Source organism: Neoarius graeffei, chromosome 28 (genome assembly GCF_027579695.1).
Source record: "Neoarius graeffei isolate fNeoGra1 chromosome 28, fNeoGra1.pri, whole genome shotgun sequence".
Classification (NCBI taxonomy): domain Eukaryota; kingdom Metazoa; phylum Chordata; class Actinopteri; order Siluriformes; family Ariidae; genus Neoarius; species Neoarius graeffei.
The window spans coordinates 39,789,967-39,800,170 of record NC_083596.1 but is presented as its reverse complement, the minus strand read 5'-3'; the positions used below and the strand labels follow the sequence as shown (position 1 = coordinate 39,800,170).

At 45.9% G+C, this 10,204-nt stretch overlaps 1 protein-coding gene across 2 annotated transcripts in view; it reads left to right on the top strand.

Annotated features, from left to right (window-relative positions):
* The first annotated feature begins 858 nt into the window (after positions 1 to 858).
* Positions 859 to 10,204, top strand: part of lrwd1 (leucine-rich repeats and WD repeat domain containing 1) — a 46,772-nt gene continuing 37,426 nt past the window's right edge. Inside the window, exon 1 of one of the 2 annotated variants that reach the window (XM_060913441.1) lies at positions 859 to 902. The gene's annotated coding sequence lies outside the window, so the exon portion shown is untranslated. The remainder of the gene's footprint in view (positions 903 to 10,204) is intronic. The other variant, XM_060913442.1, reaches the window with a different exon arrangement.

The window sequence follows — 10,204 nt, the reverse complement described above, 5'->3', positions numbered from 1 at the left end:
ATCCTTCTACAGGGTCGCAGGCAAGCTGGAGCCTATCCCATCTGACTACGGGTGAAAGGCGGGGTACACCCTGGACAAATCGCCAGGTCATCATAGGGCTGACACATAGACACAGACAACCATTCACACTCACATTCACACCTACGGTCAATTTAGAGTCACCAGTTAACCTAACCTGCATGTCTTTGGACTGTGGGGGAAAACGGAGCACCCGGAGGAAACCCACGCGGACACAGGGAGAACATGCAAACTCCGCACAGAAAGGCCCTCGCCGGCCACGGGGCTCGAACCCGGACCTTCTTGCTGTGAGGTGACGGCGCTAACCACTACAACACCATGCCGCCCGAAAATGATAAATAACATGAGAAAATAATCCTGTTTCAACAACTGTCCTAAAGAGAAAAGAAGTATTTGTGTTGGTATAATCAGATAGATAGACAGAAGAAATATACAAAAGAGAAAGATGCACTGAATAAGAGAAAAACTAAAATAAAATCAGTTGAAATAATTATGGTAGTACAAGAGCCGTTCAAAAAAAATGATCAGAGACTGGACTGGACAAGTAACAGTGAAGGGGAGCGCTATAAAGATATGTAAGGAATGTCGGTGGAGTTGAATAAATAAAGGAGGTAATGAAAGGGGGAAAAAAGTCAGGAGATACTTTTCTTGGGGCAAATTTGATCGAATACGTGGGTTTAACCCAAACCAAATACACACAATGCGAGTGGTAAGATGGCGGCCAGATGGCTTCACTCGTCTCACGTGGCAGTGAGTTTTGGCTGGATTAGCCACATTCAACATGGCGGACTCGAAGCGCTACGCAAGCGCGTCATGACGTCACTCCGGTCAAAGGTCACGGCGCGTTTCCCGGGAAAACACGAAGTAAAATTGACGGAGAGACTGTGAGTAACATATGTTTTATTTTGAATGGAGAAGCATTTATCATTGTTAAGGCAGATACATAGCTTCAGTAATATGGAAAGTAGTTATAATATGTATATTTTATTCTTTTAATGATGTTTAATGTTGTTTAAGGTTAGTTTACTGTCTCGCGCGGATGGAGCCATATTGGTGCGCGTGCGTTTATAGTAGCGTCTTTTCTGCTGATTGACTTCACGTGAAAACAAACAAACAAACAAACACACAAACAATCCCAGTCTTCAAGATCTGAGTTTTCAGTCGGCTCGAGTGAGTTTGATGGAATTGTTTCTTTTGTACTACAGACAGGCCCGTTTCAAGCTATTTGGGGGCCCTAGGCAAAGGGGGATCTGGGGCCCATAATTATCCCCCCCTCGACGAAAGGCCTTATGGCCGCCCACCCACTGAAGACTTAATAAATAAACATCACACATATTGTAATCATTCTTACGATTTTTACTTAATAAATGAGCTCTTTACATTATTATAAATAAGTATCAAACCCAATTAAACACAATAATAGACAAAATATACACACACATATATACTCAGCAAAAATAAAAACTTGACACTCATTATTTTTCAAATAGTGTTTAGAAACTTTTCTTGAAAGAGTTCTTGTTGTGGGCGGCACGGTGGTGTAGTGGTTAGCGCTGTCGCCTCACAGCAAGAAGGTCCGGGTTCGAGCCCCGGGGCCGGCGAGGGCCTTTCTATGTGGAGTTTGCATGTTCTCCCCGTGTCCGCGTGGGTTTCCTCCGGGTGCTCCGGTTTCCCCCACAGTCCAAAGACATGCAGGTTAGGTTAACTGGTGACTCTAAATTGACCGTAGGTGTGAATGTGAGTGTGAATGGTTGTCTGTGTCTACGTGTCAGCCCTGTGATGACCTGGCAACTTGTCCAGGGTGTACGTTCCTTTCGCCCATAGTCAGCTGGGATAGGCTCCAGCTTGCCTGCAACCCTGTAGAACAGGATAAAGCGGCTAGAGATGATGAGATGAGTTCTTGTTGTGATTATGGTTAAATGCATTGTCAAGGGCATTACGTCACACATTCATTCTACTGGTCGGGCCTACATAGCACGTGCGAGAGCACTGCACGCTAAAATCACGTTTCCACGTGACCTATTGATACACGTGCAATTGATCTCAAGGTAGCAGAGTAGAGTGTCATCTCAGAAAAACAAGGTTTTATGGTTAATTATTCGTTAATTTGCAATGCCACGACTGTCAAACATTCAGCGTGAACGTGCCATTGGCATGCTGAATACGGGAACATCCGTCACTGACGTTGCGAGGGTTATGGGATGCAGTCGACAGACCATCCATAATCTCCAGACACGTCTCCATCAAACTGGCACCACAGCCGACCGCCCCCGTCCTGGTCGACCACGTGTGACGTCAGACGCAGAAGACCAACAGATTGTCTTACGTCATTTGCGTAATCGGTTTGTCACTGCCACATCCACTGGGAATGAGTTGTTTGGAGGTCGAGTGACTGCCCAAACCATTCGAAATCGCCTGTGCTCTGCTCTGCATTAAGTTGTGACTCACAGTTTTTGATCATGGACATTGTCGTCGCGGGCGGCACGGTGGTGTAGTGGTTAGCGCTGTCGCCTCACAGCAAGAAGGTCCTGGGTTCGAGCCCCGGGGCCGGCGAGGGGCTTTCTGTGTGGAGTTTGCATGTTCTCCCCGTGTCCGCGTGGGTTTCCTCCGGGTGCTCCGGTTTCCCCCACAGTCCAAAGACATGCAGGTTAGGTTAACTGGTGACTCTAAATTGACCGTAGGTGTGAATGTGAGTGTGAATGGTTGTCTGTGTCTATGTGTCAGCCCTGTGATGACCTGGCGACTTGTCCAGGGTGTACCCCGCCTTTCGCCCGTAGTCAGCTGGGATAGGCTCCAGCTTGCCTGCGACCCTGTAGAAGGATAAAGCGGCTAGAGATAATGAGATGAGATGAGACATTGTCGTCGCATTTCCGGTGGAACCAATTCCATGACAAACATGATCTGTATGCTATAGCATCTTTAATGACAAGATAATTGAATACAATCGTTATTTCAAACCTATTTTCCAAAATGTTCAAATTATTGACTTTGAAACGAGTGTAAAGTTTTTATTTTTGTTGAGTTTTTATATATATATATATATATATATATATATATATATATATATATATATATGAAAATAAGACAAAGTAATATAAAATGTGCAAATAACACAACACTAAATATTTACAGTATATACACAAGTAGAAATAACTCCAAATGGTGATTAAATGATTACAAACATGAATAAGAATCTTAATAAGAACCAGCACACACAGAAAAGTGCAAAAGGTATAGAAAAACACATAAAAATTTAAGAATACACAACTAGAATCATGGGCAAAATGTCTAAAACTGCTGCTTGCGGGCTTTGGCTTCAGCAAAGGCAGCCACAATACCCTCCATGTCCAAAGACCTGCGGACATCACATTCAATTGACATCAGTGCCAGTCCGGAGAGCCTCTCTTGGCCCATGGCGGACCTCATATAGTTCTTAATAAGCTTCAGAGCTGAAAAGCTCCTCTCACTTGAGGCAACTGACACAGGAAGTGTAAGAAGTAAACGTAGTGCAATGCTTAATTTGCTGTACACGTCACTGTTATAAACACTGTCTACAAGATAACTACCATTAACGTAAGCAAGCTACCAAATTTGCTTGTCGACCCGCTTGGTATTAATGAGTGTGTACATTCTCACTTACCAGTGTCTTGTTTTTTTCTGTCTTCCTCTTCCCTTTTCTTTTTTCTCTTCTGGCTCCCTGAGGGGTAATTTCGCTTCATATTTGATTTATTTTTATTTTTTTTGCCGCGGAGCTCTGCAACCACTTGACTGGACGGAGATGGGCATTGAGGGGTTGACAACAGACTGTCATTGCACTTTTCGGTCAAAGCATGTAGGGAGGCGCTGTTGTGCATTAGGGGGCCCCCCTTGGAACTAGGGTATTTCAACAAGTGTCATTAGGCGCTGCGCTGCCACGCTCAAAAAGTTGTCATTGCTATTGAATACATAACCAGTCGTTCGGCAGCGGGGGCCCTTCGAGGGCTGGGGCCCTGGGCAATTGCCAAGTCTGCCTACCTTGTTGCAACGGGTCTGACTACTGAAAATAGTGATGGCTATTGAGTATGGAATCAATTTTGTGCCAAAACCTTCATGCAATACTTTTGAAATATCAAACAAAAATGACAAATCAAAATACAAAAAAAAGTGTCAATTTTTTTAGACTGGTAAACAAATTATTCGTGTAATCGTGCAAAATATCAGTCTATTACTCTTCAGAAACCTTTTATTTTTGTTCCGCGTCTTTCTCAGTTTTGTTTGACGTAATTTATTTTGGTTGCGATTCCAGCTTTCTCGTTTGCACTTCCTGACTTTTTGCTTGCAGTTTTGGCACAAACTTCACGTGTGGGTGGGCTGTCCAGGAACGCATTCCCATTGGGTAACTTGTGTTTGACTGACAGCTATGCTCAGCCATTCCCTACTCGGATTCTGGACGTCCACACGACAACGGCAACGAGATGTTATTTAAAAATATATTGCGTCCAAATGGGCAACGATCAGTAAAATATCAGGTCCATATGGCAACACAACGCTTGCTGAAAACGATGCAATACACATGCCACACCTCTAGGGGCGCTGTAAGACGGTCCCTTCGGAGACACCAGAACAGTAGAAGTAGTAAGGATGCATGCGCATAAACTATTATGCGCGAGACTTCATATTAGCCACAAAGTCAGGAAAATCTGTTCGTAAAATTACATTATAATGACCAAATACAATGAAAAGTATTTTTCCAGTCTCACCTGTGAAAGGTAATCCCATGTGATCTCGTTTGGACGGCAAACCTGTTGGTACAGTTAAACGCAGCTAATCTTTATTCTCCGCTTTGACCTATCCAATATGGCGGCGAGGATGACGTATGATTCTACGCGGAAGGCGGCGTCTTTAATGGTCCGGAATAAATTGAATGCTACACGTTGATGGATTAATTTGCTCCTCTACGCCCTTTTTGAGGAATGTATTGTAGGACTAAAACCAACATCTGAAGAGGTGAGATCGCTCCTTTTTTTTCCCTGTTTTTGCTGGCAGGATTGACTCTGCCCTAAGGGCAGAGTCTCTCTCTCTCTCTCTCTCTCTCTCTCTCTCTCTCTCTCTCTCTCTCACTTTGCACCATTATACAATAAATATTCACAGTGAAAATATTTTGTAAGCGCGTTTCATGAACCAAGTTATAGGATTTGTTGACAACTCGCATCGCATCGCAATGAGAAGATCATTGGCACTACTGGTGTTAAGAATCAGACCATTTCATAAATGAATATTTTGCTGTAGAGCTGCAGTGTTTGTACAATTGCATGTTTTTGCTTCACTATTACTGTCACTATTCTGCTTCTTGCATTACTACTGTGAACTAACACTGAACATAATAATAATAATAATAATAATATCCAAGCTCATGTTTCACTCTCACTAGTGCTCTGTAAGGCTTTTTCCTGGTGATATTCGTTACACTTCTACCCGGCGTGAAGCACTCACAGTCATGTGGTTGTGACGCCATCGTAAACAAATCCGTTCTACTCATCCAGACGACTTCACAACGGCAACGTTGCCAGATCTTTCCACTCTGGAACCCGTTCTCAAAAAGATTGCGTTTTGGGCACCCAAAACGCCGGTGCCATGTGGACGCCAGGCCTAAACGATAAGCAATTGTATCGGAGTCACCTGAATCCGTTGCCGTGTGGACAGGGCCTTAGAGTCACCATTTATCAGCCACCTACAATGCAGTCCTTGGCACACTTCCCAGACAACTGAATGCACACCAAAACCCAGCTGTTTTCAATGACTACGTTTACATGCACATCCAAATCGAGCTGCTGTCGGTAATCGAGCTGAAGGTCCCAGCAGGGTGCCAGAGAAATCCAATCCTACATGCACACAATGAAATCGGGCTATTGTGTGAGGTGCATTGTGCACCTGAGCCACAGGTGGCGCAACACGCCCCATCGTGTTGGTACACTTCCGGTTGTCGTCATGAAGAAGAGCTATTCAAGAGTGTAAACAAAGTTATCAGTTCCGTGTTCTCCATTGCGCGTTTTTCTCCCGTCCATGAATTTTAATATATTCAACTCCTTAAGCTGAATGAGCATGAACTCTGTCTCCTCATTGCTCCAGAAGTGCACGTTTCTGCTTGCCTGTGGCAGTGGGGGCGTGGTCAAGCGCCGGTCTGTGACAGGAGGGCGGAGCCAGGGAAGGTGAGTGGCAGAATCACTACACCTGACGGTAATTAACCTGTGTTTGTGTGTCTTCCCAGTAACCGTGCCTTATTTAAGGAGGCAGAGGGAGAGCAGAGGGGAAAGCTCATCCCGGGACTAGAACACAGCGCACGCACGCGCGTGCGTGTGTGTGTGTGTGTTTTTCTCTCAAGAATAAAAGTAGGCTGTTAAACTGAAAAGTCTGACAATAAAAAGCCTATTAGTACCAGAAGCTTTGTCCTGCCATCCTCTGTGCTCCACCCACACTTCAGAGAGCTCTACATCGCCATTTTCTCTTCTTCGTTTGTTCCTCCTGACCTCTTCTGCTGCTCGCTACTACTGTTGTCATGCCGACCGAGGCTGTTGTGTTTCCCGCTTGTGGTCTCGTCACTTCCGGAAGTAGCTCGACAACTAGCTCGATAGGGTATACATGCACAAAGTAGCTCGGCAGAAATCGCATAAACTAGGTCGTGTAGCTCGATTCCGAGAAATCAAGTTCGGTTCAATTTCAGCCGAATTAAGGTGTATACATGGCATTTTGAACTTCGATTTCAGTCGAGCAACGGCAGAAATTCGATTCTCTCTATGTGCATGTAAACGTAGTGTGTGACTCACAGGAGGACAGAGAGAATCAGCATTCCATTGATCACCCTAATGGGTAATCCATTGATCATCCTAACGACTCTTGAGGCCGTTCACAACCAGCCCCCAGTGACCCACACCAACAGGATGACTCAATGACACCTTAGGCCAAGTTTACATTAGACCGTATCTGTCTCGTTTTCTTCGCGGATGCACTGTCCGTTCACATTAAAACGCCGGGAAACGGGAATCCGCCAGAGCCCACGTATTCAATCCAGTTCGTGTCTGGTCCGGTGCTGTGTAAACATTGAGAATACGTGGATACGCTGTGCTGAGCTCTAGCTGACGTCGTCATTGGACAACGTCACTGTGACATCCACCTTCCTGATTCGCTGGCGTTGGGATCACACACACAGCGGCTCAGTCCCGAAACACTGCTCGTGTGCTTCACTCGCGCGCTCTGTGAGCTGCGCAGGGCCGGAGTGCGCACCCTCCAGAGGGCACTCGCTGTTCAGGGCGGAGTGATTTGGAGCGCAGGAGGAAGCGCTGAGCTGCACTGAGGTTTATTTACACATTTCAACCTCCTTCAGGCGCTTAAACTCAGTGAGAACATGAACATCACAGCCAGGTGTGTTTATTTGCTGGGGAAGGTGCTGGCTTGCCATCCTTCCACTTGCAAGTGGTGAGTGACTTGCGCATGCCCGATATGCACTGGGATCATGTGACGTGCCGTCTAATTAGTCATGTGATTAGCGTATCCATGTATTGGTGTTGCTGTGTGTACGCGAATCGTTTTAAAAACGTTAATCTGATGATCCGCTGATTCGAAATAATGTAAACAGGGCCTTAGATGAGCTTTTCATCCATGAGAGGATAAATACCTGATGCTCCCTACCAGTCAGACAGAACTGAAGAAGCCTTTCGGATGAGAGGTGAAACGTCTTCAAGAACTTTCAAGCAAGTCCAGTTGCTCTCTTTTACCACCCACAGCTCACCTGACCAACTGACTCACTGAATCACTAGGTGTAAAGTGGCCACTTGCGTCACATTTAAAGGTCATAGGCAATGGTCGGAGGTGAAATGTAGAATATCAACTTTCCTGTCTAGAAGAACGACCCAAAAAGCGAATTCAACCTTCCTAGTGTTTAATTTGCACCCTAAAATTGAATTAAACGGTTAAAATATACTGTTTTGCCCAATTCCCGAAGGTTTGTTTACATCTCACTTATGCACACTTTCACTGCCAGGGGACCGTCATCATGACGTCATTCAAGCCAAACAGACTGGGAGCAGCTCTGTGTTTACCTGCGAACCGAGCACACGTGTACGGACTTTGGTCGTGAGAGGTTGTGTAAAATGTCTGAAAGCGATAGCGATTTTGAAGTAGGAACTCCTCTAAATTGAATATCGAGAGGTGAAACCATTATATGTACGAACCTATGGCTGTTGCGAAGCAGTTGGTGAATGTGGCTCACTGGTTTGACCGCGCGGCCTCGGAATCGGACAGCGACTCGGCTGACTCTGATCGCGGTGACCCCGGACCTCAACAAGACTCGCACCCAAACGATTTATCCTGGTAGTTATGATAAATTCTTACTTTTGTCGTAATACTAAATAAGAGCCCTTTTGAAGAATAATTAAACCGCCCTCCCTAGTGGATATAGGGAACGATTACTGGACAGTGCGCCGGTAGGCCACATTAGCCTGCCATCCGCGGCATTATGCTATTTATAGCCTGCTCTAAGCAAGGAAATATCTCTCTGTCTCATTTCCACAATGATTGTACAGGATCCCTCAGGATTCTTGACTTGTCAATTGCAAGCAAAAGTAAAAATGTTTACCTCCAGTCTTCTCCTTTTTGCTTGAGCGTTGCTGCTCCATTTCTTTTTTGACTGCTTGATTTTGTTTCATGCGCACAATCCATTCGTCTCCTCTACCGGAAAAAGCCAACCCTCTGGCTTCACGTGCACAATCCACTCTCTCCGCCTCTTCTCCTCTTCCGGAAAAAAACAACCCTCCAGCTTCACGTGCACAAACCACTCTCTCTGCCTCGTTTCCTCTTTTGGAAAAAGCCAACCTACTCGCTCCACCTCTTCTCCTTTTTCGGAAAAAGCCAATCCTCTCGCTCCGCCTCTTCTCTTTTTTTGGAAAAAGCCAACTCACTCGTTCCGCCTCTTCTCCTTTTTTGGAAAAAGCCAACCCGCTCGCTCCGCCTCTTCTCCTTTTTCGGAAAAAGCCAACCCGCTCACTCCGCCTCTTCTCCTTTTTTGGAAAAAGCCAACCTGCTCGCTCCGCCTCTTCTCCTCTTCCGGAAAAAGCCAACCCTCTGGCTTCACGCACACAATCCACTCTCTCTGCCTCGTTTCCTCTTTTGGAAAAAGCCAGCCTACTCGCTCCACCTCTTCTCCTTTTTCGGAAAAAGCCAATCCTCTCTCTCTGTCTCTTCTCTTTTTTGGAAAAAGCCAACTCACTCGTTCCACCTCTTCTCCTTTTTCGGAAAAAAACAATCCTCTCGCTCCGCCTCTTCTCCTTTTTTGGAAAAAGCCAACCCGCTCGCTCCGCCTCTTCTCCTTTTTTGGAAAAAGCCAACCTGCTCGCTCCGCCTTTTCTCCTTTTTCGGAAAAAGCCAACCCGCTCGCTCCGCCTCTTCCGGAAAAAGCCAACCAGCTCGCTCCACCTCTTCTCCTCTCTCGGAAAAAGGTAAAAACTTCTTCTTGAACCGGTCCCGTTGTTACAGTTCACTGCACAACAATAAGGCATGGGGTTTCTCTTTGGAAATTCCCGAACGCACGTCTGCACTCAAGCCGAACGGCAATGCAAGTAAACGGAAGTGGACTCAACTCAAGCGATTTGTTTGGCTTAAATGACGTCACACGCCAAGTGGTCACGAAAATAGCCGAACAGAAACTTGCCACGATCCACGCTTACTTATTTTAATTATTACTTATTAACAATGCTTCTTGGGATCAGAAGAAAATGACAGAGGCACGGTGGTGTAGTAGAGCCCTGCACTCCCGCGGGAGTTGCGGGACCCGCCGCAAAGCAGTGCGGCGTGGGACAAATTTTGAAAGCTTATTGCGGGCGCGGGCGGGACCGGAAGTGCACATATGCGGGCGGGAGCGGGAGTGCACATATGCAGGCGCGGGTGGGAGCGGTGATAAGCTGCAGTCTCGCGAACTAAAAACGTGTTTTAAACAGGTTACACAGTGACGGTAGGCTTGACTCAATGCTATCCCAGAAATCCTTCCTGTAATATGCAAATTTGGCTGTCCAATCAGAGGCGGCCAAATTTGCATATTACAGGAAGGATTTCTGGGATAGCATTGAGTCAAGCCTACCGTTACTGTCTAACCTGTCTCTCTGATTAGAGTTGTAGACTAACTCAAGCAGTAAATCACTTCACTCATGGTACAAAG